The sequence below is a fragment of the Phalangium opilio genome, unplaced genomic scaffold (assembly GCF_054372755.1).
Source record: "Phalangium opilio isolate 3A_F unplaced genomic scaffold, DU_Popi_V2 ptg000106l_1, whole genome shotgun sequence".
NCBI lineage: Eukaryota > Metazoa > Arthropoda > Arachnida > Opiliones > Phalangiidae > Phalangium > Phalangium opilio.
In genome coordinates, this window is record NW_028324208.1 from 2,591,154 (window position 1) to 2,615,708 (window position 24,555).

Below are 24,555 nucleotides of genomic sequence, written 5' to 3' on the forward strand. Positions count from 1 at the left end.
CCAGATATCCTAGCCACTAGACTATATCGGACTGGTTGAAACAACCCTAAATATTATTCCTATAAATGTGTCTTTAAGTTTATTCTTCAAAAGCGGTACAAAAGCACTCACTCCGATACCGGGAATCGAACCCGCCCTTCTGGGTGAGAGCCAGATATCCTAGCCACTAGACCATATCGGACTTGCTTAATAAAGTCTTAATTCTATAAATAAACCAATATCCTTAAGTCTATTCTTGAAAAGCGGTACAAAAGCACTCGCTCCGATACCGGGAATCGAACCCAGGCCTTCTGGGTGAAAGCCAGATATCCTAGCCACTAGACCATATCGGACTTCCTCAATCAAGTCTTAATTCTATTCATAAACCTATATCCTTAAGTATATTCTTGAAAAGCGGTACAAAAGCACTCGCTCCGATACCGGGAATCGAACCCGGGCCTTCTGGGTGAGAGCCAGATATCCTAGCCACTTGACCATATCGGACTTGCTTAGTCAAGTCTTAATTCTATTCATAAACCAATATTCTTAAGTCTATTCTTGAAAAGCGGTACAAAAGCACTCGCTCCGATACCGGGAATCGAACCCGGGGCTTCTGGGTGAGAGCCAGATATCCTAGCCACTAGACCATATCTGACTGGTCGTAACAACCCAAAATATTATTCCTATAAATGTGTCTTTAAGTTTACTCATCAAAAGCGGTACAAAAGCACTCGCTCCGATACCGGGAATCGAACCCGGGCCTTCTGAGTGACAGCCAGATATCCTAGCCACTAGACCATATCGGACTTGCTTAACCAAGTCTTAATTCTATTCATAAACCTATATCATTAAGTCTATTTTTGAAATGCTTTACAAAACACTCGCTGCGATACCGGGAATCGAAGCCGGGCCTTCTGGGTACAAAGCAGTTATCCTAGCCACTAGACCATATCGGACTTCCTCAACCAAGTCTTAATTCTATTCATAAACCTATATACTTAAGTCTATTCTTGAAAACCGGTACAAAAGCACTCGCTCCGATACCGGGAATCGTACTCTCGCCTTCTGGGTGAGAGCCAGATATCCTAGCCACTAGACTATATCGGACTGGTTGAAACAACCCTAAATATTATTCCTATAAATGTGTCTTTAAGTTTATTCTTCAAAAGCGGTACAAAAGCACTCACTCCGATACCGGGAATCGAACCCGCCCTTCTGGGTGAGAGCCAGATATCCTAGCCACTAGACCATATCGGACTTGCTTAATAAAGTCTTAATTCTATAAATAAACCAATATCCTTAAGTCTATTCTTGAAAAGCGGTACAAAAGCACTCGCTCCGATACCGGGAATCGAACCCAGGCCTTCTGGGTGAAAGCCAGATATCCTAGCCACTAGACCATATCGGACTTCCTCAATCAAGTCTTAATTCTATTCATAAACCTATATCCTTAAGTATATTCTTGAAAAGCGGTACAAAAGCACTCGCTCCGATACCGGGAATCGAACCCGGGCCTTCTGGGTGAGAGCCAGATATCCTAGCCACTTGACCATATCGGACTTGCTTAGTCAAGTCTTAATTCTATTCATAAACCAATATTCTTAAGTCTATTCTTGAAAAGCGGTACAAAAGCACTCGCTCCGATACCGGGAATCGAACCCGGGGCTTCTGGGTGAGAGCCAGATATCCTAGCCACTAGACCATATCGGACTTGCTTAATAAAGTCTTAATTCTATTCATAAACCAATATCCTTAAGTCTATTCTTGAAAAGCGGTACAAAAGCACTCGCTCCGATACCGGGAATCGAACCCAGGCCTTCTGGGTGAAAGCCAGATATCCTAGCCACTAGACCATATCGGACTTCCTCAATTAAGTCTTAATTCTATTCATAAACCTATATCCTTAAGTCTATTCTTGAAAAGCGGTACAAAAGCACTCGCTCCGATACCGGGAATCGAACCCGGGCCTTCTGGGTGAGAGCCAGATATCCTAGCCACTAGACCATATCGGACTTGGTCAAACATGTCTTAATTCTATTCATAAACCTATATCCTTAAGTCTATTCTTGAAAAGCGGTACAAAACCACGTGCTCCGATACCGGGAATCGAACCCGGGCCTTCTGGGTGAAAGTCACGTATCTTAGCGACTAGACCATATTGTACTTGCTCAACATAGTCTTAATTCTATTCTTAAAAAAACGGTACAAAAGCACTCGCTCCGATACCGGGAATCGAACCCGGGCCTTCTGGGTGAAAGTCAGGTATCTTAGCGAGTAGACCATATCGTACTTGCTCAACCAAGTCTTAATTCTATTCTTGAAAAGCGATACAAAAGCACTCGCTCCGATACCGGGAATCGAACCCGGGCCTTCTGAGTGACAGCCAGATATCCTAGCCACTAGACCATATCGGACTTGCTTAACCAAGTCTTAATTCTATTCATAAACCTATATCCTTAAGTCTATTTTTGAAATGCTTTACAAAACACTCGCTGCGATACCGGGAATCGAAGCCGGGCCTTCTGGGTACAAAGCAGTTATCCTAACCACTAGACCATATCGGACTTCCTCAACCAAGTCTTAATTCTATTCATAAACCTATATCCTTAAGTCTATTCTTGAAAACCGGAACAAAAGCACTCGCTCAGATACCGGGAATCGAACCCGAGCCTTCTGGATGAGAGCCAGATATCCTAGCCACTAGACCATATCTGACTGGTCGTAACAACCCAAAATATTATTCCTATAAATGTGTCTTTAAGTTTATTCATCAAAAGCGGTACAAAAGCACTCACTCCGATACCGGGAATCGAACCCGCCCTTCTGCGTGACAGCCAGATATCCTAGCCACTAGACCATATCGGACTTGCTTAATCAAGTCTTAATTCTATTCATAAACCAATATCCTTAAGTCTATTCTTGAAAAGCGGTACAAAAGCACTCGCTCCGATATCGGGAATCGAACCCGCCCTTCTGGGTGAGAGCCAGATATCCTAGCCACTTGCCCATATCGGACTTGCTTAGTCTAGTCTTAATTCTATTCATAAACCAATATCCTTAAGTCTATTCTTGAAAAGCGGTACAAAAGCACTCGCTCCGATACCGGGAATCGAACCCGGGCCTTCTGGGTGAGAGCCAGATATCCTAGCCACTAGACCATATCGGACTTGCTTAAACAAGTCTTAATTCTATTCATAAACCAATATCCTTAAGTCTATTCTTGAAAAGCGGTACAAAAGCACTCGCTCCGATACCGGGAATCGAACCCAGGCCTTCTGGGTGAAAGCCAGATATCCTAGCCACTAGACCATATCGGACTTCCTCAATTAAGTCTTAATTCTATTCATAAACCTATATCCTTAAGTCTATTCTTGAAAAGCGGTACAAAAGCACTCGCTCCGATACCGGGAATCGAACCCGGGCCTTCTGGGTGAGAGCCAGATATCCTAGCCACTAGACCATATCGGACTTTCTTAATAAAGTCTTAATTCTATAAATAAACCAATATCCTTAAGTCTATTCTTGAAAAGCGGTACAAAAGCACTCGCTCCGATACCGGGAATCGAACCCAGGCCTTCTGGGTGAAAGCCAGATATCCTAGCCACTAGACCATATCGGACTTCCTCAATCAAGTCTTAATTCTATTCATAAACCTATATCCTTAAGTATATTCTTGAAAAGCGGTACAAAAGCTCTCGCTCCGATACCGGGAATCGAACCCGGGCCTTCTGGGTGAGAGCCAGATATCCTAGCCACTTGACCATATCGGACTTGCTTAGTCAAGTCTTAATTCTATTCATAAACCAATATTCTTAAGTCTATTCTTGAAAAGCGGTACAAAAGCACTCGCTCCGATACCGGGAATCGAACCCGGGGCTTCTGGGTGAGAGCCAGATATCCTAGCCACTAGACCATATCGGACTTGCTTAATCAAGTCTTAATTCTATTCATAAACCTATATCCTTAAGTCTATTCTTGAAAAGCGGTACAAAAGCACTCGCTCCGATATCGGGAATCGAACCCGCCCTTCTGCGTGACAGCCAGATATCCTAGCCACTAGACCATATCGGACTTGCTTAATCAAGTCTTAATTCTATTCATAAACCAATATCCTTAAGTCTATTCTTGAAAAGCGGTACAAAAGCACTCGCTCCGATATCGGGAATCGAACCCGCCCTTCTGGGTGAGAGCCAGATATCCTAGCCACTTGCCCATATCGGACTTGCTTAGTCAAGTCTTAATTCTATTCATAAACCAATATCCTTAAGTCTATTCTTGAAAAGCGGTACAAAAGCACTCGCTCCGATACCGGGAATCGAACCCGGGCCTTCTGGGTGAGAGCCAGATATCCTAGCCACTTGACCATATCGGACTTGCTTAGTCAAGTCTTAATTCTATTCATAAACCAATATTCTTAAGTCTATTCTTGAAAAGCGGTACAAAAGCACTCGCTCCGATACCGGGAATCGAACCCGGGGCTTCTGGGTGAGAGCCAGATATCCTAGCCACTAGACCATATCGGACTTCCTCAATTAAGTCTTAATTCTATTCATAAACCTATATCCTTAAGTCTATTCTTGAAAAGCGGTACAAAAGCACTCGCTCCGATACCGGGAATCGAACCCGGGCCTTCTGGGTGAGAGCCAGATATCCTAGCCACTAGACCATATCGGACTTGGTCAAACATGTCTTAATTCTATTCATAAACCTATATCCTTAAGTCTATTCTTGAAAAGCGGTACAAAAGCACTCGCTCCGATATCGGGAATCGAACCCGCCCTTCTGCGTGACAGCCAGATATCCTAGCCACTAGACCATATCGGACTTGCTTAATCAAGTCTTAATTCTATTCATAAACCAATATCCTTAAGTCTATTCTTGAAAAGCGGTACAAAAGCACTCGCTCCGATATCGGGAATCGAACCCGCCCTTCTGGGTGAGAGCCAGATATCCTAGCCACTTGCCCATATCGGACTTGCTTAGTCAAGTCTTAATTCTATTCATAAACCAATATCCTTAAGTCTATTCTTGAAAAGCGGTACAAAAGCACTCGCTCCGATACCGGGAATCGAACCCGGGCCTTCTGGGTGAGAGCCAGATATCCTAGCCACTAGACCATATCGGACTTGCTTAATAAAGTCTTAATTCTATTCATAAACCAATATCCTTAAGTCTATTCTTGAAAAGCGGTACAAAAGCACTCGCTCCGATACCGGGAATCGAACCCAGGCCTTCTGGGTGAAAGCCAGATATCCTAGCCACTAGACCATATCGGACTTCCTCAATTAAGTCTTAATTCTATTCATAAACCTATATCCTTAAGTCTATTCTTGAAAAGCGGTACAAAAGCACTCGCTCCGATACCGGGAATCGAACCCGGGCCTTCTGGGTGAGAGCCAGATATCCTAGCCACTAGACCATATCGGACTTGCTTAATAAAGTCTTAATTCTATAAATAAACCAATATCCTTAAGTCTATTCTTGAAAAGCGGTACAAAAGCACTCGCTCCGATACCGGGAATCGAACCCAGGCCTTCTGGGTGAAAGCCAGATATCCTAGCCACTAGACCATATCGGACTTCCTCAATCAAGTCTTAATTCTATTCATAAACCTATATCCTTAAGTATATTCTTGAAAAGCGGTACAAAAGCACTCGCTCCGATACCGGGAATCGAACCCGGGCCTTCTGGGTGAGAGCCAGATATCCTAGCCACTTGACCATATCGGACTTGCTTAGTCAAGTCTTAATTCTATTCATAAACCAATATTCTTAAGTCTATTCTTGAAAAGCGGTACAAAAGCACTCGCTCCGATACCGGGAATCGAACCCGGGGCTTCTGGGTGAGAGCCAGATATCCTAGCCACTAGACCATATCGGACTTGCTTAATAAAGTCTTAATTCTATTCATAAACCAATATCCTTAAGTCTATTCTTGAAAAGCGGTACAAAAGCACTCGCTCCGATACCGGGAATCGAACCCAGGCCTTCTGGGTGAAAGCCAGATATCCTAGCCACTAGACCATATCGGACTTCCTCAATTAAGTCTTAATTCTATTCATAAACCTATATCCTTAAGTCTATTCTTGAAAAGCGGTACAAAAGCACTCGCTCCGATACCGGGAATCGAACCCGGGCCTTCTGGGTGAGAGCCAGATATCCTAGCCACTAGACCATATCGGACTTGGTCAAACATGTCTTAATTCTATTCATAAACCTATATCCTTAAGTCTATTCTTGAAAAGCGGTACAAAACCACGTGCTCCGATACCGGGAATCGAACCCGGGCCTTCTGGGTGAAAGTCACGTATCTTAGCGACTAGACCATATTGTACTTGCTCAACCTAGTCTTAATTCTATTCTTAAAAAACGGTACAAAAGCACTCGCTCCGATACCGGGAATCGAACCCGGGCCTTCTGGGTGAAAGTCAGGTATCTTAGCGAGTAGACCATATCGTACTTGCTCAACCAAGTCTTAATTCTATTCTTGAAAAGCGATACAAAAGCACTCGCTCCGATACCGGGAATCGAACCCGGGCCTTCTGAGTGACAGCCAGATATCCTAGCCACTAGACCATATCGGACTTGCTTAACCAAGTCTTAATTCTATTCATAAACCTATATCCTTAAGTCTATTTTTGAAATGCTTTACAAAACACTCGCTGCGATACCGGGAATCGAAGCCGGGCCTTCTGGGTACAAAGCAGTTATCCTAACCACTAGACCATATCGGACTTCCTCAACCAAGTCTTAATTCTATTCATAAACCTATATCCTTAAGTCTATTCTTGAAAACCGGAACAAAAGCACTCGCTCAGATACCGGGAATCGAACCCGAGCCTTCTGGATGAGAGCCAGATATCCTAGCCACTAGACCATATCTGACTGGTCGTAACAACCCAAAATATTATTCCTATAAATGTGTCTTTAAGTTTATTCATCAAAAGCGGTACAAAAGCACTCACTCCGATACCGGGAATCGAACCCGCCCTTCTGCGTGACAGCCAGATATCCTAGCCACTAGACCATATCGGACTTGCTTAATCAAGTCTTAATTCTATTCATAAACCAATATCCTTAAGTCTATTCTTGAAAAGCGGTACAAAAGCACTCGCTCCGATATCGGGAATCGAACCCGCCCTTCTGGGTGAGAGCCAGATATCCTAGCCACTTGCCCATATCGGACTTGCTTAGTCAAGTCTTAATTCTATTCATAAACCAATATCCTTAAGTCTATTCTTGAAAAGCGGTACAAAAGCACTCGCTCCGATACCGGGAATCGAACCCGGGCCTTCTGGGTGAGAGCCAGATATCCTAGCCACTAGACCATACCGGACTTGCTTAATAAAGTCTTAATTCTATTCATAAACCAATATCCTTAAGTCTATTCTTGAAAAGCGGTAAAAAAGCACTTGCTCCGATACCGGGAATCGAACCCAGGCCTTCTGGGTGAAAGCCAGATATCCTAGCCACTAGACCATATCGGACTTCCTCAATTAAGTCTTAATTCTATTCATAAACCTATATCCTTAAGTCTATTCTTGAAAAGCGGTACAAAAGCACTCGCTCCGATACCGGGAATCGAACCCGGGCCTTCTGGGTGAGAGCCAGATATCCTAGCCACTTGACCATATCGGACTTGCTTAGTCAAGTCTTAATTCTATTCATAAACCAATATCCTTAAGTCTATTCTTGAAAAGCGGTACAAAACCACTCGCTCCGATACCGGGAATCGAACCCGGGCCTTCTGGGTGAGAGCCAGATATCCTAGCCACTAAACCATATCTGACTGGCCGGAACAACCCAAAATATTATTCCTATAAATGTGTTTTTAAGTTTATTCATCAAAAGCGGTACAAAAGCACTCACTCCGATATCGGGAATCGAACCCGCCCTTCTGCGTGACAGCCAGATATCCAAGCCACTAGCCCATATCGGACTTGCTTAATCAAGTCTTAATTCTATTCATAAACCCATATCCTTAAGTCTATTCTTGAAAAGCGGTACAAAAGCACTCGCTCCGATACCGGGAATCGAACCCGGGCCTTCTGGGTGAGAGCCAGATATCTTAGCCACTAGACCATATCGGACTTGGTTAAACAAGTCTTAATTCTATTCATAAACCTATATCCTTAAGTCTATTCTTGAAAAGCGGTACAAAACCACGTGCTCCGATACCGGGAATCGAACCCGGGCCTTCTGCGTGAAAGTCAGGTATCCTAGCGACCAGACCATATTGTACTTGCTCAACTTAGTCTTAATTCTATTCTTGAAAAGCGGTACAAAAGCACTCGCTCCGATACCGGGAATCGAACCCGGGCCTTCTGGGTGAAAGCCAGATATCCTAGCCACTACAGCTTATCGGACTTGCTTACCCACGTCTTAATTCTATTCATAAACCAATATCCTTAAGTCTATTCTTGAAAAGCGGTACAAAACCACTCGCTCCGATACCGGGAATCGAACCTGGGCCTTCTGGGTGAGAGCCAGATATCCTAGCCACTAAACCATATCTGACTGGTCGGAACAACCCAAAATATTATTCTTATAAATGTGTCTTTAAGTTTATTCATCAAAAGCGGTACAAAAGCAGTCACTCCGATACCGGGAATCGAACCCGCCCTTCTGCGTGACAGCCAGATATCCTAGACACTAGACCATATCGGACTTGCTTAATCAAATCTTAATTCTATTCATAAACCAATATCCTTAAGTCTATTCTTGAAAAGCGGTACAAAAGCACTCGCTCCGATACCGGGAATCGAACCTGGCCTTCAGGGTGAGAGCCAGATATCCTAGCCACTAGACCATATCGGACTTGCTTAAACAAGTCTTAATTCTATTCATAAACTTTTATCCTTAAGTCTATTTTTGATATGCTTTACAAAACACTCGCTGCGATACCGGGAATCGAAGCCGGGCCTTCTGGGTACAAAGCAGTTATCCTAACCACTAGACCATATCGGACTTCCTCAACCAAGTCTTAATTCTATTCATAAACCTATATCCTTAAGTCTATTCTTGAAAACCGGAACAAAAGCACTCGCTCAGATACCGGGAATCGAACCCGAGCCTTCTGGATGAGAGCCAGATATCCTAGCCACTAGACCATATCTGACTGGTCGTAACAACCCAAAATATTATTCCTATAAATGTGTCTTTAAGTTTATTCATCAAAAGCGGTACAAAAGCACTCACTCCGATACCGGGAATCGAACCCGCCCTTCTGCGTGACAGCCAGATATCCTAGCCACTAGACCATATCGGACTTGCTTAATCAAGTCTTAATTCTATTCATAAACCAATATCCTTAAGTCTATTCTTGAAAAGCGGTACAAAAGCACTCGCTCCGATATCGGGAATCGAACCCGCCCTTCTGGGTGAGAGCCAGATATCCTAGCCACTTGCCCATATCGGACTTGCTTAGTCAAGTCTTAATTCTATTCATAAACCAATATCCTTAAGTCTATTCTTGAAAAGCGGTACAAAAGCACTCGCTCCGATACCGGGAATCGAACCCGGGCCTTCTGGGTGAGAGCCAGATATCCTAGCCACTAGACCATACCGGACTTGCTTAATAAAGTCTTAATTCTATTCATAAACCAATATCCTTAAGTCTATTCTTGAAAAGCGGTAAAAAAGCACTTGCTCCGATACCGGGAATCGAACCCAGGCCTTCTGGGTGAAAGCCAGATATCCTAGCCACTAGACCATATCGGACTTCCTCAATTAAGTCTTAATTCTATTCATAAACCTATATCCTTAAGTCTATTCTTGAAAAGCGGTACAAAAGCACTCGCTCCGATACCGGGAATCGAACCCGGGCCTTCTGGGTGAGAGCCAGATATCCTAGCCACTTGACCATATCGGACTTGCTTAGTCAAGTCTTAATTCTATTCATAAACCAATATCCTTAAGTCTATTCTTGAAAAGCGGTACAAAACCACTCGCTCCGATACCGGGAATCGAACCCGGGCCTTCTGGGTGAGAGCCAGATATCCTAGCCACTAAACCATATCTGACTGGCCGGAACAACCCAAAATATTATTCCTATAAATGTGTTTTTAAGTTTATTCATCAAAAGCGGTACAAAAGCACTCACTCCGATATCGGGAATCGAACCCGCCCTTCTGCGTGACAGCCAGATATCCAAGCCACTAGCCCATATCGGACTTGCTTAATCAAGTCTTAATTCTATTCATAAACCCATATCCTTAAGTCTATTCTTGAAAAGCGGTACAAAAGCACTCGCTCCGATACCGGGAATCGAACCCGGGCCTTCTGGGTGAGAGCCAGATATCTTAGCCACTAGACCATATCGGACTTGGTTAAACAAGTCTTAATTCTATTCATAAACCTATATCCTTAAGTCTATTCTTGAAAAGCGGTACAAAACCACGTGCTCCGATACCGGGAATCGAACCCGGGCCTTCTGCGTGAAAGTCAGGTATCCTAGCGACCAGACCATATTGTACTTGCTCAACTTAGTCTTAATTCTATTCTTGAAAAGCGGTACAAAAGCACTCGCTCCGATACCGGGAATCGAACCCGGGCCTTCTGGGTGAAAGCCAGATATCCTAGCCACTACAGCTTATCGGACTTGCTTACCCACGTCTTAATTCTATTCATAAACCAATATCCTTAAGTCTATTCTTGAAAAGCGGTACAAAACCACTCGCTCCGATACCGGGAATCGAACCTGGGCCTTCTGGGTGAGAGCCAGATATCCTAGCCACTAAACCATATCTGACTGGTCGGAACAACCCAAAATATTATTCTTATAAATGTGTCTTTAAGTTTATTCATCAAAAGCGGTACAAAAGCAGTCACTCCGATACCGGGAATCGAACCCGCCCTTCTGCGTGACAGCCAGATATCCTAGACACTAGACCATATCGGACTTGCTTAATCAAATCTTAATTCTATTCATAAACCAATATCCTTAAGTCTATTCTTGAAAAGCGGTACAAAAGCACTCGCTCCGATACCGGGAATCGAACCTGGCCTTCAGGGTGAGAGCCAGATATCCTAGCCACTAGACCATATCGGACTTGCTTAAACAAGTCTTAATTCTATTCATAAACTTTTATCCTTAAGTCTATTTTTGATATGCTTTACAAAACACTCGCTGCGATACCGGGAATCGAAGCCGGGCCTTCTGGGTACTAAGCAGTTATCCTAGCCACTAGACCATATCGGACTTCCTCAACCAACTCTTAATTCTATTCATAAACCTATATCCTTAAGTCTATTCTTGAAAACCGGAACAAAAGCACTCGCTCCGATACCGGGAATCGAACCCGAGCCTTCTGGATGAGAGCCAGATATCCTAGCCACTAGACTATATCGGACTGGTTGAAACAACCCTAAATATTATTCCTATAAATGTGTCTTTAAGTTTATTCTTCAAAAGCGGTACAAAAGCACTCACTCCGATACCGGGAATCGAACCCGCCCTTCTGGGTGAGAGCCAGATATCCTAGCCACTAGACCATATCGGACTTCCTCAATCAAGTCTTAATTCTATTCATAAACCTATATCCTTAAGTATATTCTTGAAAAGCGGTACAAAAGCACTCGCTCCGATACCGGGAATCGAACCCGGGCCTTCTGGGTGAGAGCCAGATATCCTAGCCACTTGACCATATCGGACTTGCTTAGTCAAGTCTTAATTCTATTCATAAACCAATATAATTAAGTCTATTCTTGAAAAGCGGTACAAAAGCACTCGCTCCGATACCGGGAATCGAACCCGGGCCTTCTGGGTGAGAGCCAGATATCCTAGCCACTAGACCATATCGGACTTGCTTAATAAAGTCTAAATTCTATTCATAAACCAATATCCTTAAGTCTATTCTTGAAAAGCGGTACAAAAGCACTCGCTCCGATACCGGGAATCAAACCCAGGCCTTCTAGGTGAAAGCCAGATATCCTAGCCACTAGACCATATCGGACTTCCTCAATTAAGTCTTAATTCTATTCATAAACCTATATCCTTAAGTCTATTCTTGAAAAGCGGTACAAAAGCACTCGCTCCGATACCGGGAATCGAACCTGGCCTTCTGGGTGAGAGCCAGATATCCTAGCCACTAGACCATATCGGACTTGCTTAAACAAGTCTTAATTCTATTCATAAACTTATATCCTTAAGTCTATTTTTGATATGCTTTACAAAACACTCGCTGCGATACCGGGAATCGAAGCCGGGCCTTCTGGGTACTAAGCAGTTATCCTAGCCACTAGACCATATCGGACTTCCTCAACCAAGTCTTAATTCTATTCATAAACCTATATCCTTAAGTCTATTCTTGAAAACCGGAACAAAAGCACTCGCTCCGATACCGGGAATCGAACCCGAGCCTTCTGGATGAGAGCCAGATATCCTAGCCACTAGACTATATCGGACTGGTTGAAACAACCCTAAATATTATTCCTATAAATGTGTCTTTAAGTTTATTCTTCAAAAGCGGTACAAAAGCACTCACTCCGATACCGGGAATCGAACCCGCCCTTCTGGGTGAGAGCCAGATATCCTAGCCACTAGACCATATCGGACTTCCTCAATCAAGTCTTAATTCTATTCATAAACCTATATCCTTAAGTCTATTCTTGAAAAGCGGTACAAAAGCACTCGCTCCGATACCGGGAATCAAACCCAGGCCTTCTAGGTGAGAGCCAGATATCCTAGCCACTAGACCATATCGGACTTGCTTAATAAAGTCTTAATTCTATTCATAAACCAATATCCTTAAGTCTATTCTTGAAAAGCGGTACAAAAGCACTTGCTCCGATACCGGGAATCAAACCCAGGCCTTCTAGGTGAAAGCCAGATATCCTAGCCACTAGACCATATCGGACTTCCTCAATTAAGTCTTAATTCTATTCATAAACCTATATCCTTAAGTCTATTCTTGAAAAGCGGTACAAAAGCACTCGCTCCGATACCGGGAATCGAACCCGGGCCTTCTGGGTGAGAGCCAGAGATCCTAGCCACTAGACCATATCGGACTTGGTAAAACATGTCTTAATTCTATTCATAAACCTATATCCTTAAGTCTATTCTTGAAAAGCGGTACAAAAGCACTCGCTCCGATACCGGGAATCGAACCCGGGCCTTCTGGGTGAGAGCCAGATATCCTAGCCGCTAGACCATATCGGACTTGGTCAAACATGTCTTAATTCTATTCATAAACCTATATCCTTAAGTCTATTCTTGAAAAGCGGTACAAAACCACGTGCTCCGATACCGGGAATCGAACCCGGGCCTTCTGTGTGAAAGTCACGTATCTTAGCGACTAGACCATATTGTACTTGCTCAACCTAGTCTTAATTCTATTCTTAAAAAACGGTACAAAAGCACTCGCTCCGATACCGGGAATCGAACCCGGGCCTTCTGGGTGAAAGCCAGATATCCTAGCCACTAGACCATATCGGACTTGCTTAACCAAGTCTTAATTCTATTCATAAACCTATATCCTTAAGTCTATTTTTGAAATGCTTTACAAAACACTCGCTGCGATACCGGGAATCGAAGCCGGGCCTTCTGGGTACAAAGCAGTTATCCTAACCACTAGACCATATCGGACTTCCTCAACCAAGTCTTAATTCTATTCATAAACCTATATCCTTAAGTCTATTCTTGAAAACCGGAACAAAAGCACTCGCTCCGATACCGGGAATCGAACCCGAGCCTTCTGGATGAGAGCCAGATATCCTAGCCACTAGACCATATCTGACTGGTCGTAACAACCCAAAATATTATTCCTATAAATGTGTCTTTAAGTTTATTCATCAAAAGCGGTACAAAAGCACTCACTCCGATACCGGGAATCGAACCCGCCCTTCTGCGTGACAGCCAGATATCCTAGCCACTAGACCATATCGGACTTGCTTAATCAAGTCTTAATTCTATTCATAAACCAATATCCTTAAGTCTATTCTTGAAAAGCGGTACAAAAGCACTCGCTCCGATATCGGGAATCGAACCCGCCCTTCTGGGTGAGAGCCAGATATCCTAGCCACTTGACCATATCGGACTTGCTTAGTCAAGTCTTAATTCTATTCATAAACCAATATCCTTAAGTCTATTCTTGAAAAGCGGTACAAAAGCACTCGCTCCGATACCGGGAATCGAACCCGGGCCTTCTGGGTGAGAGCCAGATATCCTAGCCACTTGACCATACCGGACTTGCTTAGTCAAGTCTTAATTCTATTCATAAACCAATATCCTTAAGTCTATTCTTGAAAAGCGTTACAAAAGCACTCGCTCCGATACCGGGAATCGAACCCAGGCCTTCTGGGTGAAAGCTAGATATCCTAGCCACTAGACCATATCGGACTTCCTCAATTAAGTCTTAATTCTATTCATAAACCTATATCCTTAAGTCTATTCTTGAAAAGCGGTACAAAAGCACTCGCTCCGATACCGGGAATCGAACCCGGGCCTTCTGGGTGAGAGCCAGATATCCTAGCCACTTGACCATATCGGACTTGCTTAGTCAAGTCTTAATTCTATTCATAAACCAATATCCTTAAGTCTATTCTTGAAAAGCGGTACAAACGCACTCGCTCCGATACCGGGAATCGAACCCGGGCCTTCTGGGTGAGAGCCAGATATCCTAGCCACTAGACCATATCGGACTTGCTTAAACAAGTCTTAATTCTATTCATAAACCTATATCCTTAAGTCTATTCTTGAAAAGTGGTACAAAACCACGTGCTCCGATACCGGGAATCGAACCCGGCCTTCTGGGTGAGAGCCAGATATCCTAGCCACTAGACCATATCGGACTTGCTTAAACAAGTCTTAATTCTATTCATAAACCTATATCCTTAAGTCTATTTTTGAAATGCTTTACAAAACACTCGCTGCGATACCGGGAATCGAAGCCGGGCCTTCTGGGTACAAAGCAGTTATCCTAGTCACTAGACCATATCGGACTTCCTCAACCAAGTCTTAATTCTATTCATAAACCTATATCCTTAAGTCTATTCTTGAAAACCGGAACAAAAGCACTCGCTCCGATACCGGGAATCGAACCCGAGCCTTCTGGATGAGAGCCAGATATCCTAGCCACTAGACCATATCTGACTGGTCGTAACAACCCAAAATATTATTCCTATAAATGTGTCTTTAAGTTTATTCATCAAAAGCGGTACAAAAGCACTCACTCCGATACCGGGAATCGAACCCGCCCTTCTGCGTGACAGCCAGATATCCTAGCCACTAGACCATATCGGACTTGCTTAATCAAGTCTTAATTCTATTCATAAACCAATATCCTTAAGTCTATTCTTGAAAAGCGGTACAAAAGCACTCGCTCCGATTCCGGGAATCGAACCCAGGCCTTCTAGGTGAAAGCCAGATATCCTAGCCACTAGACCATATCGGACTTCCTCAATTAAGTCTTAATTCTATTCATAAACCTATATCCTTAAGTCTATTCTTGAAAAGCGGTACAAAAGCACTCGCTCCGATACCGGGAATCGAACCCGGGCCTTCTGGGTGAGAGCCAGATATCCTAGCCACTAGACCATATCGGACTTGGTCAAACATGTCTTAATTCTATTCATAAACCTATATCCTTAAGTCTATTCTTGAAAAGCGGTACAAAACCACGTGCTCCGATACCGGGAATCGAACCCGGGCCTTCTGGGTGAAAGTCACGTATCTTAGCGACTAGACCATATTGTACTTGCTCAACCTAGTCTTAATTCTATTCTTAAAAAACGGTACAAAAGCACTCGCTCCGATACCGGGAATCGAACCCGGGCCTTCTGGGTGAAAGCCAGATATCCTAGCCACTAGACCATATCGGACTTGCTTAAAGAAGTCTTAATTCTATTCATAAACCTATATCCTTAAGTCTATTTTTGAAATGCTTTACAAAACACTCGCTGCGATACCGGGAATCGAAGCCGGGCCTTCTGGGTACAAAGCAGTTATCCTAACCACTAGACCATATCGGACTTCCTCAACCAAGTCTTAATTCTATTCATAAACCTATATCCTTAAGTCTATTCTTGAAAACCGGAACAAAAGCACTCGCTCCGATACCGGGAATCGAACCCGAGCCTTCTGGATGAGAGCCAGATATCCTAGCCACTAGACCATATCTGACTGGTCGTAACAACCCAAAATATTATTCCTATAAATGTGTCTTTAAGTTTATTCATCAAAAGCGGTACAAAAGCACTCACTCCGATACCGGGAATCGAACCCGCCCTTCTGCGTGACAGCCAGATATCCTAGCCACTAGACCATATCGGACTTGCTTAATCAAGTCTTAATTCTATTCATAAACCAATATCCTTAAGTCTATTCTTGAAAAGCGGTACAAAAGCACTCGCTCCGATATCGGGAATCGAACCCGCCCTTCTGGGTGAGAGCCAGATATCCTAGCCACTTGACCATATCGGACTTGCTTAGTCAAGTCTTAATTCTATTCATAAACCAATATCCTTAAGTCTATTCTTGAAAAGCGGTACAAAAGCACTCGCTCCGATACCGGGAATCGACCCCAGGCCTTCTGGGTGAAAGCTAGATATCCTAGCCACTAGACCATATCGGACTTCCTCAATTAAGTCTTAATTCTATTCATAAACCTATATCCTTAAGTCTATTCTTGAAAAGCGGTACAAAAGCACTCGCTCCGATACCGGGAATCGAACCCGGGCCTTCTGGGTGAGAGCCAGATATCCTAGCCACTTGACCATATCGGACTTGCTTAGTCAAGTCTTAATTCTATTCATAAACCAATATCCTTAAGTCTATTCTTGAAAAGCGGTACAAACGCACTCGCTCCGATACCGGGAATCGAACCCGGGCCTTCTGGGTGAGAGCCAGATATCCTAGCCACTAGACCATATCGGACTTGCTTAAACAAGTCTTAATTCTATTCATAAACCTATATCCTTAAGTCTATTTTTGAAATGCTTTACAAAACACTCGCTGCGATACCGGGAATCGAAGCCGGGCCTTCTGGGTACAAAGCAGTTATCCTAGCCACTAGACCATATCGGACTTCCTCAACCAAGTCTTAATTCTATTCATAAACCTATATCCTTAAGTCTATTCTTGAAAACCGGAACAAAAGCACTCGCTCCGATATCGGGAATCGCACCAGGCCTTCTGGGTGAGAGCCAGATATCCTAGCCACTAGACCATATCGGACTTGCTTAAACAAGTCTTAATTCTATTCATAAACCTATATCCTTAAGTCTATTCTTGAAAAGTGGTACAAAAACACGTGCTCCGATACCGGGAATCGAACCCGGGCCTACTGGGTGAAAGTCAGGTATCTTAGCGAGTAGACCATATCGTACTTGCTCAACCAAGTCTTAATTCTATTCTTGAAAACCGGTACAAAAGCACTCGCTCCGATACCGGGAATCGTACTCTCGCCTTCTGGGTGAGAGCCAGATATCCTAGCCACTAGACTATATCGGACTGGTTGAAACAACCCTAAATATTATTCCTATAAATTTGTCTTTAAGTTTATTCTTCAAAAGCGGTACAAAAGCACTCACTCCGATACCGGGAATCGAACCCGCCCTTCTGGGTGAGAGCCAGATATCCTAGCCACTAGACCATATCGGACTTGCTTAATAAAGTCTTAATTCTATTCATAAACCAATATCCTTAAGTCTATTCTTGAAAAGCGGTACAAAAGCACTCGCTCCGATACCGGGAATCGAACCCGGGCCATCTGGGTGAGAGCCAGATATCCTAGCCACTTGACCATATCGGACTTGCTTAGTCAAGTCTTAATTCTATTCATAAACCAATATCCTTAAGTCTATTCTTGAAAAGCGGTACAAAAGCACTCGCTCCGATACCGGGAATCGCACCCGGGCCTTCTGGGTGAGAGCCAGATATCCTAGCCACTAGACCATATCTGACTGGCCGGAACAACCCAAAATATTATTCCTATAAATGTGTCTTTAAGTTTATTCATCAAAAGCGGTACAAAAGCACTCACTCCGACATCGGGAATCGAACCCGCCCTTCTGCGTGACAGCCAGATATCCAAGCCACTAGCCCATATCGGACTTGCTTAATCAAGTCTTAATTCTATTCATAAACCTATATCCTTAAGTCTATTCTTGAAAAGCGGTACAAAAGCACTCGCTCCGATACCGGGAATCGAACCCGGGCCTTCTGGGTGAGAGCCAGATATCCTAGCCACTAGACCATATCGGAATTGGTTAAACAAGTCTTAATTCTATTCATAAACCTATATCCTTAAGTCTATTCTTGAAAAGCGGTACAAAACCACGTGCTCCGATAACGGGAATCGAACCCGGGCCTTCTGCGTGAAAGTCAGGTATCCTAGCGACTAGACCATATTGTACTTGCTCAACCTAGTCTTAATTCTATTCTTGAAAAGCGGTACAAAAGCACTCGCTCCGATAAAGGGAATCGAACCCGGGCCTTCTGGGTGAAAGCCAGATATCCTAGCCACTAGAGCATATCGGACTTGCTTAACCACGTCTTAATTCTATTCATAAACCTATATCCTTAAGTCTATTTTTGAAATGCTTTACAAAACACTCGCTGCGATACCGGGAATCGAAGCCGGGCCTTCTGGGTACAAAGCAGTTATCCTAGCCACTAGACCATATCTGACTGGTCGGAACAACCCAAAATATTATTCCTATAAATGTGTCTTTAAGTTATTCATCAAAAGCGGTACAAAAGCAGTCACTCCGATACCGGGAATCGAACCCGCCCTTCTGCGTGACAGCCAGATATCCTAGCCACTAGACCATATCGGACTTGCTTAATCAAATCTTAATTCTATTCATAAACCAATATCCTTAAGTCTATTCTTGAAAAGCGGTACAAAAGCACTCGCTCCGATACTGGGAATCGAACCTGGCCTTCTGGGTGAGAGCCAGATATCCTAGCCACTAGACCATATCGGACTTGCTTAAACAAGTCTTAATTCTATTCATAAACCTATATCCTTAAGTCTATTCTTGAAAAGTGGTACAAAACCACGTGCTCCGATACCGGGAATCGAACCCGGGCCTTCCGGGTGAAAGTCAGGTATCCTAGCGAGTAGACCATATCGTACTTGCTCAACCGAGTCTTAATTCTATTCTTAAAAGCGGTACAAAACCACGTGCTCCGATACCGGTAATCGAACCCGGGCCTTCTGTGTGAAAGTCAGGTATCCTAGCGACTAGACCATATCGTACTTGCTCAACCTAGTCTTAATTCTTTTCTTGAAAAGCGGTACAAAAGCACTCGCTCCGATACCGGGAATCGAACCCGGGCCTTCTGGGTGAAAGCCAGATATCCTAGCCACTTGAGCATATCGGACTTCCTCAACCAAGTCTTAATTCTATTCATAAACCTATATCCTTAAGTCTATTCTTGAAAACCGGTACAAAAGCACTCGCCCCGATACCGGGAATTTTACTCTCGCCTTTTGGGTGAGAGCCAGATATCCTAGCCACTTGACTATATCGGACTGGTTGAAACAACCCTAAATATTATTCCTATAAATGTGTCTTTAAGTTTATTCTTCAAAAGCGGTACAAAAGCACTCACTCCGATACCGGGAATCGAACCCGCCCTTCTGGGTGAGAGCCAGATATCCTAGCCACTAGCCCATATCGGACTTGCTTAATACAGTCTTAATTCTATTCATAAACCAATATCCTTAAGTCTATTCTTGAAAAGCGGTACAAAAGCACTCGCTCCGATACCGGGAATCGAACCCGGGCCTTCTGGGTGAGAGCCAGATATCCTAGCCACTAGACCATATCGGACTTGGTCAAACAAGTCTTAATTCTATTCATAAACCTATATCCTTAAGTCTATTCTTGAAAAGCGGTACAAAACCTCGTGCTCCGATACCGGGAATCGAACCCGGGCCTTCTGGGTGAAAGTCAGGTATCCTAGCGACTAGACCATATTGTACTTGCTCAACCTAGTCTTAATTCTATTCTAAAAAAACGGTACAAAAGCACTCGCTCCGATACCGGGAATCGAACCCGGGCCTTCTGGGTGAAAGCCAGATATCCTAGCCACTAGACCATATCGGACTTGCTTAACCAATTCTTAATTCTATTCATAAACCTATATCCTTAAGTCTATTCTTGAAAAGTGGTACAAAACCACGTGCTCCGATACCGGGAATCGAACCCGGGCCTTCTGGGTGAAAGTCAGGTATCTTAGCGAGTAGACCATATCGTACTTGCTCAACAAAGTCTTAATTCTATTCTTGAAAAGCGATACAAAAGCACTCGCTCCGATATCGGGAATCGAACCAGGCCTTCTGGGTGAGAGCCAGATATCCTAGCCACTAGACCATATCGGACTTGCTGAACCAAGTCTTAATTCTATTCATAAACCTATATCCTTAAGTCTATTTTTGAAATGCTTTACAAAACACTCGCTGCGATACCGGGAATCGAAGCCGGGCCTTCTGGGTACAAAGCAGTTATCCTAGCCACTAGACCATATCGGACTTCCTCAACCAAGTCTTAATTCTATTCATAAACCTATATCCTTAAGTCTATTCTTGAAAACCGGTACAAAAGCACTCGCTCCGATACCGGGAATCGTACTCTCGCCTTCTGGGTGAGAGCCAGATATCCTAGCCACTAGACTATATCGGACTGGTTGAAACAACCCTAAATATTATTCCTATAAATTTGTCTTTAAGTTTATTCTTCAAAAGCGGTACAAAAGCACTCACTCCGATACCGGGAATCGAACCCGCCCTTCTGGGTGAGAGCCAGATATCCTAGCCACTAGACCATATCGGACTTGCTTAATAAAGTCTTAATTCTATTCATAAACCAATATCCTTAAGTCTATTCTTGAAAAGCGGTACAAAAGCACTCGCTCCGATACCGGGAATCGAACCCGGGCCATCTGGGTGAGAGCCAGATATCCTAGCCACTTGACCATATCGGACTTGCTTAGTCAAGTCTTAATTCTATTCATAAACCAATATCCTTAAGTCTATTCTTGAAAAGCGGTACAAAAGCACTCGCTCCGATACCGGGAATCGCACCCGGGCCTTCTGGGTGAGAGCCAGATATCCTAGCCACTAGACCATATCTGACTGGCCGGAACAACCCAAAATATTATTCCTATAAATGTGTCTTTAAGTTTATTCATCAAAAGCGGTACAAAAGCACTCACTCCGACATCGGGAATCGAACCCGCCCTTCTGCGTGACAGCCAGATATCCAAGCCACTAGCCCATATCGGACTTGCTTAATCAAGTCTTAATTCTATTCATAAACCTATATCCTTAAGTCTATTCTTGAAAAGCGGTACAAAAGCACTCGCTCCGATACCGGGAATCGAACCCGGGCCTTCTGGGTGAGAGCCAGATATCCTAGCCACTAGACCATATCGGAATTGGTTAAACAAGTCTTAATTCTATTCATAAACCTATATCCTTAAGTCTATTCTTGAAAAGCGGTACAAAACCACGTGCTCCGATAACGGGAATCGAACCCGGGCCTTCTGCGTGAAAGTCAGGTATCCTAGCGACTAGACCATATTGTACTTGCTCAACCTAGTCTTAATTCTATTCTTGAAAAGCGGTACAAAAGCACTCGCTCCGATAAAGGGAATCGAACCCGGGCCTTCTGGGTGAAAGCCAGATATCCTAGCCACTAGAGCATATCGGACTTGCTTAACCACGTCTTAATTCTATTCATAAACCTATATCCTTAAGTCTATTTTTGAAATGCTTTACAAAACACTCGCTGCGATACCGGGAATCAAAGCCGGGCCTTCTGGGTACAAAGCAGTTATCCTAGCCACTAGACCATATCTGACTGGTCGGAACAACCCAAAATATTATTCCTATAAATGTGTCTTTAAGTTATTCATCAAAAGCGGTACAAAAGCAGTCACTCCGATACCGGGAATCGAACCCGCCCTTCTGCGTGACAGCCAGATATCCTAGCCACTAGACCATATCGGACTTGCTTAATCAAATCTTAATTCTATTCATAAACCAATATCCTTAAGTCTATTCTTGAAAAGCGGTACAAAAGCACTCGCTCCGATACCGGGAATCGAACCTGGCCTTCTGGGTGAGAGCCAGATATCCTAGCCACTAGACCATATCGGACTTGCTTAAACAAGTCTTAATTCTATTCATAAACCTATATCCTTAAGTCTATTCTTGAAAAGTGGTACAAAACCACGTGCTCCGATACCGGGAATCGAACCCGGGCCTTCCGGGTGAAAGTCAGGTATCCTAGCGAGTAGACCATATCGTACTTGCTCAACCGAGTCTTAATTCTATTCTTAAAAGCGGTACAAAACCACGTGCTCCGATACCGGTAATCGAACCCGGGCCTTCTGTGTGAAAGTCAGGTATCCTAGCGACTAGACCATATCGTACTTGCTCAACCTAGTCTTAATTCTTTTCTTGAAAAGCGGTACAAAAGCACTCGCTCCGATACCGGGAATCGAACCCGGGCCTTCTGGGTGAAAGCCAGATATCCTAGCCACTTGAGCATATCGGACTTCCTCAACCAAGTCTTAATTCTATTCATAAACCTATATCCTTAAGTCTATTCTTGAAAACCGGTACAAAAGCACTCGCCCCGATACCGGGAATTTTACTCTCGCCTTTTGGGTGAGAGCCAGATATCCTAGCCACTTGACTATATCGGACTGGTTGAAACAACCCTAAATATTATTCCTATAAATGTGTCTTTAAGTTTATTCTTCAAAAGCGGTACAAAAGCACTCACTCCGATACCGGGAATCGAACCCGCCCTTCTGGGTGAGAGCCAGATATCCTAGCCACTAGCCCATATCGGACTTGCTTAATCCAGTCTTAATTCTATTCATAAACCAATATCCTTAAGTCTATTCTTGAAAAGCGGTACAAAAGCACTCGCTCCGATACCGGGAATCGAACCCGGGCCTTCTGGGTGAGAGCCAGATATCCTAGCCACTAGACCATATCGGACTTGGTCAAACAAGTCTTAATTCTATTCATAAACCTATATCCTTAAGTCTATTCTTGAAAAGCGGTACAAAACCACGTGCTCCGATACCGGGAATCGAACCCGGGCCTTCTGGGTGAAAGTCAGGTATCCTAGCGACTAGACCATATTGTACTTGCTCAACCTAGTCTTAATTCTATTCTTAAAAAACGGTACAAAAGCACTCGCTCCGATACCGGGAATCGAACCCGGGCCTTCTGGGTGAAAGCCAGATATCCTAGCCACTAGACCATATCGGACTTGCTTAACCAATTCTTAATTCTATTCATAAACCTATATCCTTAAGTCTATTCTTGAAAAGTGGTACAAAACCACGTGCTCCGATACCGGGAATCGAACCCGGGCCTTCTGGGTGAAAGTCAGGTATCTTAGCGAGTAGACCATATCGTACTTGCTCAACAAAGTCTTAATTCTATTCTTGAAAAGCGATACAAAAGCACTCGCTCCGATATCGGGAATCGAACCAGGCCTTCTGGGTGAGAGCCAGATATCCTAGCCACTAGACCATATCGGACTTGCTTAAACAAGTCTTAATTCTATTCATAAACCTATATCCTTAAGTCTATTCTTGAAAAGTGGTACAAAACCACGTGCTCCGATACCGGGAATCGAACCCGGGCCTTCTGGGTGAAAGTCAGGTATCTTAGCGAGTAGACCATATCGTACTTGCTCAACCAAGTCTTAATTCTATTCTTGAAAAGCGATACAAAAGCACTCGCTCCGATACCGGGAATCGAAGCCGGGCCTTCTGGGTACAAAGCAGTTATCCTAGCCACTAGAACATATCGGACTTCCTCAACCAAGTCTTAATTCTATTCATAAACCTATATCCTTAAGTCTATTCTTGAAAACCGGTACAAAAGCACTCGCTCCGATACCGGGAATCGTACTCTCGCCTTCTGGGTGAGAGCCAGATATCCTAGCCACTAGACTATATCGGACTGGTTGAAACAACCCTAAATATTATTCCTATAAATGTGTCTTTAAGTTTATTCTTCAAAAGCGGTACAAAAGCACTCACTCCGATACCGGGAATCGAACCCGCCCTTCTGGGTGAGAGCCAGATATCCTAGCCACTAGACCATATCGGACTTGCCTAATAAAGTCTTAATTCTATAAATAAACCAATATCCTTAAGTCTATTCTTGAAAAGCGGTACAAAAGCACTCGCTCCGATACCGGGAATCGAACCCAGGCCTTCTGGGTGAAAGCCAGATATCCTAGCCACTAGACCATATCGGACTTCCTCAATCAAGTCTTAATTCTATTCATAAACCTATATCCTTAAGTCTATTCTTGAAAAGCGGTACAAAAGCACTCGCTTCGATACCGGGAATCGAACCCGGGCCTTCTGGGTGAGAGCCAGATATCCTAGCCACTTGACCATATCGGACTTGCTTAATAAAGTCTTAATTCTATTCATAAACCAATATCCTTAAGTCTATTCTTGAAAAGCGGTACAAAAGCACTCGCTCCGATACCGGGAATCGAACCCAGGCCTTCTGGGTGAAAGCCAGATATCCTAGCCACTAGACCATATCGGACTTCCTCAATCAAGTCTTAATTCTATTCATAAACC

The 24,555-nt window shown here is 43.7% G+C and overlaps 72 non-coding genes across 72 annotated transcripts; all 72 read right to left on the reverse strand.

The window, feature by feature from the left end:
- Positions 1-260: 260 nt before the first annotated feature.
- TRNAE-UUC (transfer RNA glutamic acid (anticodon UUC)) lies at positions 261-332 on the reverse strand. The gene has a single exon. It is a non-coding gene; the product is annotated as a tRNA-Glu (tRNA).
- A 79-nt stretch (positions 333-411) lies between these two features.
- On the reverse strand, positions 412-483 carry TRNAE-CUC (transfer RNA glutamic acid (anticodon CUC)). The gene has a single exon. It is a non-coding gene; the product is annotated as a tRNA-Glu (tRNA).
- Positions 484-562: 79 nt separating this feature from the next.
- Positions 563-634, reverse strand: TRNAE-CUC (transfer RNA glutamic acid (anticodon CUC)). Its single transcript has one exon. It is a non-coding gene; the product is annotated as a tRNA-Glu (tRNA).
- A 79-nt stretch (positions 635-713) lies between these two features.
- Positions 714-785, reverse strand: TRNAD-GUC (transfer RNA aspartic acid (anticodon GUC)). Its single transcript has one exon. It is a non-coding gene; the product is annotated as a tRNA-Asp (tRNA).
- Positions 786-1,315: 530 nt separating this feature from the next.
- Positions 1,316-1,387, reverse strand: TRNAE-UUC (transfer RNA glutamic acid (anticodon UUC)). The gene has a single exon. It is a non-coding gene; the product is annotated as a tRNA-Glu (tRNA).
- Positions 1,388-1,466: 79 nt separating this feature from the next.
- Positions 1,467-1,538, reverse strand: TRNAE-CUC (transfer RNA glutamic acid (anticodon CUC)). Its single transcript has one exon. It is a non-coding gene; the product is annotated as a tRNA-Glu (tRNA).
- Positions 1,539-1,617: 79 nt separating this feature from the next.
- Positions 1,618-1,689, reverse strand: TRNAE-CUC (transfer RNA glutamic acid (anticodon CUC)). Its single transcript has one exon. It is a non-coding gene; the product is annotated as a tRNA-Glu (tRNA).
- Positions 1,690-1,768: 79 nt separating this feature from the next.
- On the reverse strand, positions 1,769-1,840 carry TRNAE-UUC (transfer RNA glutamic acid (anticodon UUC)). Its single transcript has one exon. It is a non-coding gene; the product is annotated as a tRNA-Glu (tRNA).
- A 79-nt stretch (positions 1,841-1,919) lies between these two features.
- On the reverse strand, positions 1,920-1,991 carry TRNAE-CUC (transfer RNA glutamic acid (anticodon CUC)). The gene has a single exon. It is a non-coding gene; the product is annotated as a tRNA-Glu (tRNA).
- A 330-nt stretch (positions 1,992-2,321) lies between these two features.
- On the reverse strand, positions 2,322-2,393 carry TRNAD-GUC (transfer RNA aspartic acid (anticodon GUC)). The gene has a single exon. It is a non-coding gene; the product is annotated as a tRNA-Asp (tRNA).
- A 229-nt stretch (positions 2,394-2,622) lies between these two features.
- TRNAE-CUC (transfer RNA glutamic acid (anticodon CUC)) lies at positions 2,623-2,694 on the reverse strand. Its single transcript has one exon. It is a non-coding gene; the product is annotated as a tRNA-Glu (tRNA).
- Positions 2,695-3,073: 379 nt separating this feature from the next.
- TRNAE-CUC (transfer RNA glutamic acid (anticodon CUC)) lies at positions 3,074-3,145 on the reverse strand. The gene has a single exon. It is a non-coding gene; the product is annotated as a tRNA-Glu (tRNA).
- A 79-nt stretch (positions 3,146-3,224) lies between these two features.
- Positions 3,225-3,296, reverse strand: TRNAE-UUC (transfer RNA glutamic acid (anticodon UUC)). Its single transcript has one exon. It is a non-coding gene; the product is annotated as a tRNA-Glu (tRNA).
- A 79-nt stretch (positions 3,297-3,375) lies between these two features.
- On the reverse strand, positions 3,376-3,447 carry TRNAE-CUC (transfer RNA glutamic acid (anticodon CUC)). Its single transcript has one exon. It is a non-coding gene; the product is annotated as a tRNA-Glu (tRNA).
- Positions 3,448-3,526: 79 nt separating this feature from the next.
- On the reverse strand, positions 3,527-3,598 carry TRNAE-UUC (transfer RNA glutamic acid (anticodon UUC)). The gene has a single exon. It is a non-coding gene; the product is annotated as a tRNA-Glu (tRNA).
- A 79-nt stretch (positions 3,599-3,677) lies between these two features.
- Positions 3,678-3,749, reverse strand: TRNAE-CUC (transfer RNA glutamic acid (anticodon CUC)). The gene has a single exon. It is a non-coding gene; the product is annotated as a tRNA-Glu (tRNA).
- Positions 3,750-3,828: 79 nt separating this feature from the next.
- On the reverse strand, positions 3,829-3,900 carry TRNAE-CUC (transfer RNA glutamic acid (anticodon CUC)). Its single transcript has one exon. It is a non-coding gene; the product is annotated as a tRNA-Glu (tRNA).
- Positions 3,901-4,279: 379 nt separating this feature from the next.
- TRNAE-CUC (transfer RNA glutamic acid (anticodon CUC)) lies at positions 4,280-4,351 on the reverse strand. The gene has a single exon. It is a non-coding gene; the product is annotated as a tRNA-Glu (tRNA).
- A 79-nt stretch (positions 4,352-4,430) lies between these two features.
- TRNAE-CUC (transfer RNA glutamic acid (anticodon CUC)) lies at positions 4,431-4,502 on the reverse strand. The gene has a single exon. It is a non-coding gene; the product is annotated as a tRNA-Glu (tRNA).
- A 79-nt stretch (positions 4,503-4,581) lies between these two features.
- On the reverse strand, positions 4,582-4,653 carry TRNAE-CUC (transfer RNA glutamic acid (anticodon CUC)). Its single transcript has one exon. It is a non-coding gene; the product is annotated as a tRNA-Glu (tRNA).
- A 379-nt stretch (positions 4,654-5,032) lies between these two features.
- Positions 5,033-5,104, reverse strand: TRNAE-CUC (transfer RNA glutamic acid (anticodon CUC)). The gene has a single exon. It is a non-coding gene; the product is annotated as a tRNA-Glu (tRNA).
- Positions 5,105-5,183: 79 nt separating this feature from the next.
- On the reverse strand, positions 5,184-5,255 carry TRNAE-UUC (transfer RNA glutamic acid (anticodon UUC)). The gene has a single exon. It is a non-coding gene; the product is annotated as a tRNA-Glu (tRNA).
- A 79-nt stretch (positions 5,256-5,334) lies between these two features.
- Positions 5,335-5,406, reverse strand: TRNAE-CUC (transfer RNA glutamic acid (anticodon CUC)). Its single transcript has one exon. It is a non-coding gene; the product is annotated as a tRNA-Glu (tRNA).
- A 79-nt stretch (positions 5,407-5,485) lies between these two features.
- TRNAE-UUC (transfer RNA glutamic acid (anticodon UUC)) lies at positions 5,486-5,557 on the reverse strand. Its single transcript has one exon. It is a non-coding gene; the product is annotated as a tRNA-Glu (tRNA).
- A 79-nt stretch (positions 5,558-5,636) lies between these two features.
- On the reverse strand, positions 5,637-5,708 carry TRNAE-CUC (transfer RNA glutamic acid (anticodon CUC)). The gene has a single exon. It is a non-coding gene; the product is annotated as a tRNA-Glu (tRNA).
- A 79-nt stretch (positions 5,709-5,787) lies between these two features.
- On the reverse strand, positions 5,788-5,859 carry TRNAE-CUC (transfer RNA glutamic acid (anticodon CUC)). Its single transcript has one exon. It is a non-coding gene; the product is annotated as a tRNA-Glu (tRNA).
- Positions 5,860-5,938: 79 nt separating this feature from the next.
- TRNAE-UUC (transfer RNA glutamic acid (anticodon UUC)) lies at positions 5,939-6,010 on the reverse strand. The gene has a single exon. It is a non-coding gene; the product is annotated as a tRNA-Glu (tRNA).
- A 79-nt stretch (positions 6,011-6,089) lies between these two features.
- TRNAE-CUC (transfer RNA glutamic acid (anticodon CUC)) lies at positions 6,090-6,161 on the reverse strand. The gene has a single exon. It is a non-coding gene; the product is annotated as a tRNA-Glu (tRNA).
- Positions 6,162-6,490: 329 nt separating this feature from the next.
- Positions 6,491-6,562, reverse strand: TRNAD-GUC (transfer RNA aspartic acid (anticodon GUC)). The gene has a single exon. It is a non-coding gene; the product is annotated as a tRNA-Asp (tRNA).
- A 229-nt stretch (positions 6,563-6,791) lies between these two features.
- Positions 6,792-6,863, reverse strand: TRNAE-CUC (transfer RNA glutamic acid (anticodon CUC)). The gene has a single exon. It is a non-coding gene; the product is annotated as a tRNA-Glu (tRNA).
- Positions 6,864-7,242: 379 nt separating this feature from the next.
- Positions 7,243-7,314, reverse strand: TRNAE-CUC (transfer RNA glutamic acid (anticodon CUC)). The gene has a single exon. It is a non-coding gene; the product is annotated as a tRNA-Glu (tRNA).
- Positions 7,315-7,393: 79 nt separating this feature from the next.
- Positions 7,394-7,465, reverse strand: TRNAE-UUC (transfer RNA glutamic acid (anticodon UUC)). Its single transcript has one exon. It is a non-coding gene; the product is annotated as a tRNA-Glu (tRNA).
- A 79-nt stretch (positions 7,466-7,544) lies between these two features.
- Positions 7,545-7,616, reverse strand: TRNAE-CUC (transfer RNA glutamic acid (anticodon CUC)). Its single transcript has one exon. It is a non-coding gene; the product is annotated as a tRNA-Glu (tRNA).
- Positions 7,617-7,695: 79 nt separating this feature from the next.
- TRNAE-CUC (transfer RNA glutamic acid (anticodon CUC)) lies at positions 7,696-7,767 on the reverse strand. Its single transcript has one exon. It is a non-coding gene; the product is annotated as a tRNA-Glu (tRNA).
- A 229-nt stretch (positions 7,768-7,996) lies between these two features.
- On the reverse strand, positions 7,997-8,068 carry TRNAE-CUC (transfer RNA glutamic acid (anticodon CUC)). The gene has a single exon. It is a non-coding gene; the product is annotated as a tRNA-Glu (tRNA).
- A 956-nt stretch (positions 8,069-9,024) lies between these two features.
- TRNAE-CUC (transfer RNA glutamic acid (anticodon CUC)) lies at positions 9,025-9,096 on the reverse strand. Its single transcript has one exon. It is a non-coding gene; the product is annotated as a tRNA-Glu (tRNA).
- A 379-nt stretch (positions 9,097-9,475) lies between these two features.
- Positions 9,476-9,547, reverse strand: TRNAE-CUC (transfer RNA glutamic acid (anticodon CUC)). Its single transcript has one exon. It is a non-coding gene; the product is annotated as a tRNA-Glu (tRNA).
- A 79-nt stretch (positions 9,548-9,626) lies between these two features.
- TRNAE-UUC (transfer RNA glutamic acid (anticodon UUC)) lies at positions 9,627-9,698 on the reverse strand. The gene has a single exon. It is a non-coding gene; the product is annotated as a tRNA-Glu (tRNA).
- Positions 9,699-9,777: 79 nt separating this feature from the next.
- Positions 9,778-9,849, reverse strand: TRNAE-CUC (transfer RNA glutamic acid (anticodon CUC)). Its single transcript has one exon. It is a non-coding gene; the product is annotated as a tRNA-Glu (tRNA).
- A 79-nt stretch (positions 9,850-9,928) lies between these two features.
- TRNAE-CUC (transfer RNA glutamic acid (anticodon CUC)) lies at positions 9,929-10,000 on the reverse strand. The gene has a single exon. It is a non-coding gene; the product is annotated as a tRNA-Glu (tRNA).
- A 229-nt stretch (positions 10,001-10,229) lies between these two features.
- TRNAE-CUC (transfer RNA glutamic acid (anticodon CUC)) lies at positions 10,230-10,301 on the reverse strand. Its single transcript has one exon. It is a non-coding gene; the product is annotated as a tRNA-Glu (tRNA).
- A 956-nt stretch (positions 10,302-11,257) lies between these two features.
- TRNAE-CUC (transfer RNA glutamic acid (anticodon CUC)) lies at positions 11,258-11,329 on the reverse strand. The gene has a single exon. It is a non-coding gene; the product is annotated as a tRNA-Glu (tRNA).
- Positions 11,330-11,558: 229 nt separating this feature from the next.
- Positions 11,559-11,630, reverse strand: TRNAE-CUC (transfer RNA glutamic acid (anticodon CUC)). Its single transcript has one exon. It is a non-coding gene; the product is annotated as a tRNA-Glu (tRNA).
- A 79-nt stretch (positions 11,631-11,709) lies between these two features.
- On the reverse strand, positions 11,710-11,781 carry TRNAE-CUC (transfer RNA glutamic acid (anticodon CUC)). Its single transcript has one exon. It is a non-coding gene; the product is annotated as a tRNA-Glu (tRNA).
- A 530-nt stretch (positions 11,782-12,311) lies between these two features.
- TRNAE-CUC (transfer RNA glutamic acid (anticodon CUC)) lies at positions 12,312-12,383 on the reverse strand. Its single transcript has one exon. It is a non-coding gene; the product is annotated as a tRNA-Glu (tRNA).
- Positions 12,384-12,612: 229 nt separating this feature from the next.
- TRNAE-CUC (transfer RNA glutamic acid (anticodon CUC)) lies at positions 12,613-12,684 on the reverse strand. Its single transcript has one exon. It is a non-coding gene; the product is annotated as a tRNA-Glu (tRNA).
- Positions 12,685-12,914: 230 nt separating this feature from the next.
- TRNAE-CUC (transfer RNA glutamic acid (anticodon CUC)) lies at positions 12,915-12,986 on the reverse strand. Its single transcript has one exon. It is a non-coding gene; the product is annotated as a tRNA-Glu (tRNA).
- Positions 12,987-13,065: 79 nt separating this feature from the next.
- Positions 13,066-13,137, reverse strand: TRNAE-CUC (transfer RNA glutamic acid (anticodon CUC)). The gene has a single exon. It is a non-coding gene; the product is annotated as a tRNA-Glu (tRNA).
- A 204-nt stretch (positions 13,138-13,341) lies between these two features.
- TRNAE-UUC (transfer RNA glutamic acid (anticodon UUC)) lies at positions 13,342-13,413 on the reverse strand. The gene has a single exon. It is a non-coding gene; the product is annotated as a tRNA-Glu (tRNA).
- A 229-nt stretch (positions 13,414-13,642) lies between these two features.
- TRNAE-CUC (transfer RNA glutamic acid (anticodon CUC)) lies at positions 13,643-13,714 on the reverse strand. The gene has a single exon. It is a non-coding gene; the product is annotated as a tRNA-Glu (tRNA).
- Positions 13,715-14,093: 379 nt separating this feature from the next.
- On the reverse strand, positions 14,094-14,165 carry TRNAE-CUC (transfer RNA glutamic acid (anticodon CUC)). Its single transcript has one exon. It is a non-coding gene; the product is annotated as a tRNA-Glu (tRNA).
- A 79-nt stretch (positions 14,166-14,244) lies between these two features.
- On the reverse strand, positions 14,245-14,316 carry TRNAE-UUC (transfer RNA glutamic acid (anticodon UUC)). Its single transcript has one exon. It is a non-coding gene; the product is annotated as a tRNA-Glu (tRNA).
- A 79-nt stretch (positions 14,317-14,395) lies between these two features.
- Positions 14,396-14,467, reverse strand: TRNAE-CUC (transfer RNA glutamic acid (anticodon CUC)). Its single transcript has one exon. It is a non-coding gene; the product is annotated as a tRNA-Glu (tRNA).
- Positions 14,468-14,546: 79 nt separating this feature from the next.
- Positions 14,547-14,618, reverse strand: TRNAE-CUC (transfer RNA glutamic acid (anticodon CUC)). The gene has a single exon. It is a non-coding gene; the product is annotated as a tRNA-Glu (tRNA).
- Positions 14,619-14,697: 79 nt separating this feature from the next.
- TRNAE-CUC (transfer RNA glutamic acid (anticodon CUC)) lies at positions 14,698-14,768 on the reverse strand. The gene has a single exon. It is a non-coding gene; the product is annotated as a tRNA-Glu (tRNA).
- A 229-nt stretch (positions 14,769-14,997) lies between these two features.
- Positions 14,998-15,069, reverse strand: TRNAE-CUC (transfer RNA glutamic acid (anticodon CUC)). Its single transcript has one exon. It is a non-coding gene; the product is annotated as a tRNA-Glu (tRNA).
- A 380-nt stretch (positions 15,070-15,449) lies between these two features.
- TRNAE-CUC (transfer RNA glutamic acid (anticodon CUC)) lies at positions 15,450-15,521 on the reverse strand. Its single transcript has one exon. It is a non-coding gene; the product is annotated as a tRNA-Glu (tRNA).
- Positions 15,522-15,725: 204 nt separating this feature from the next.
- TRNAE-UUC (transfer RNA glutamic acid (anticodon UUC)) lies at positions 15,726-15,797 on the reverse strand. Its single transcript has one exon. It is a non-coding gene; the product is annotated as a tRNA-Glu (tRNA).
- A 229-nt stretch (positions 15,798-16,026) lies between these two features.
- Positions 16,027-16,098, reverse strand: TRNAE-CUC (transfer RNA glutamic acid (anticodon CUC)). Its single transcript has one exon. It is a non-coding gene; the product is annotated as a tRNA-Glu (tRNA).
- A 530-nt stretch (positions 16,099-16,628) lies between these two features.
- On the reverse strand, positions 16,629-16,700 carry TRNAE-CUC (transfer RNA glutamic acid (anticodon CUC)). The gene has a single exon. It is a non-coding gene; the product is annotated as a tRNA-Glu (tRNA).
- A 79-nt stretch (positions 16,701-16,779) lies between these two features.
- TRNAE-CUC (transfer RNA glutamic acid (anticodon CUC)) lies at positions 16,780-16,851 on the reverse strand. The gene has a single exon. It is a non-coding gene; the product is annotated as a tRNA-Glu (tRNA).
- Positions 16,852-17,656: 805 nt separating this feature from the next.
- Positions 17,657-17,728, reverse strand: TRNAE-CUC (transfer RNA glutamic acid (anticodon CUC)). Its single transcript has one exon. It is a non-coding gene; the product is annotated as a tRNA-Glu (tRNA).
- Positions 17,729-18,108: 380 nt separating this feature from the next.
- On the reverse strand, positions 18,109-18,180 carry TRNAE-CUC (transfer RNA glutamic acid (anticodon CUC)). The gene has a single exon. It is a non-coding gene; the product is annotated as a tRNA-Glu (tRNA).
- Positions 18,181-19,685: 1,505 nt separating this feature from the next.
- On the reverse strand, positions 19,686-19,757 carry TRNAE-CUC (transfer RNA glutamic acid (anticodon CUC)). The gene has a single exon. It is a non-coding gene; the product is annotated as a tRNA-Glu (tRNA).
- A 204-nt stretch (positions 19,758-19,961) lies between these two features.
- On the reverse strand, positions 19,962-20,033 carry TRNAE-UUC (transfer RNA glutamic acid (anticodon UUC)). Its single transcript has one exon. It is a non-coding gene; the product is annotated as a tRNA-Glu (tRNA).
- An 805-nt stretch (positions 20,034-20,838) lies between these two features.
- On the reverse strand, positions 20,839-20,910 carry TRNAE-CUC (transfer RNA glutamic acid (anticodon CUC)). Its single transcript has one exon. It is a non-coding gene; the product is annotated as a tRNA-Glu (tRNA).
- A 380-nt stretch (positions 20,911-21,290) lies between these two features.
- TRNAE-CUC (transfer RNA glutamic acid (anticodon CUC)) lies at positions 21,291-21,362 on the reverse strand. Its single transcript has one exon. It is a non-coding gene; the product is annotated as a tRNA-Glu (tRNA).
- Positions 21,363-22,867: 1,505 nt separating this feature from the next.
- Positions 22,868-22,939, reverse strand: TRNAE-CUC (transfer RNA glutamic acid (anticodon CUC)). The gene has a single exon. It is a non-coding gene; the product is annotated as a tRNA-Glu (tRNA).
- A 204-nt stretch (positions 22,940-23,143) lies between these two features.
- Positions 23,144-23,215, reverse strand: TRNAE-UUC (transfer RNA glutamic acid (anticodon UUC)). The gene has a single exon. It is a non-coding gene; the product is annotated as a tRNA-Glu (tRNA).
- A 931-nt stretch (positions 23,216-24,146) lies between these two features.
- TRNAE-UUC (transfer RNA glutamic acid (anticodon UUC)) lies at positions 24,147-24,218 on the reverse strand. Its single transcript has one exon. It is a non-coding gene; the product is annotated as a tRNA-Glu (tRNA).
- A 79-nt stretch (positions 24,219-24,297) lies between these two features.
- On the reverse strand, positions 24,298-24,369 carry TRNAE-CUC (transfer RNA glutamic acid (anticodon CUC)). The gene has a single exon. It is a non-coding gene; the product is annotated as a tRNA-Glu (tRNA).
- Positions 24,370-24,448: 79 nt separating this feature from the next.
- Positions 24,449-24,520, reverse strand: TRNAE-UUC (transfer RNA glutamic acid (anticodon UUC)). Its single transcript has one exon. It is a non-coding gene; the product is annotated as a tRNA-Glu (tRNA).
- Between the last annotated feature and the right edge of the window lie 35 nt (positions 24,521-24,555).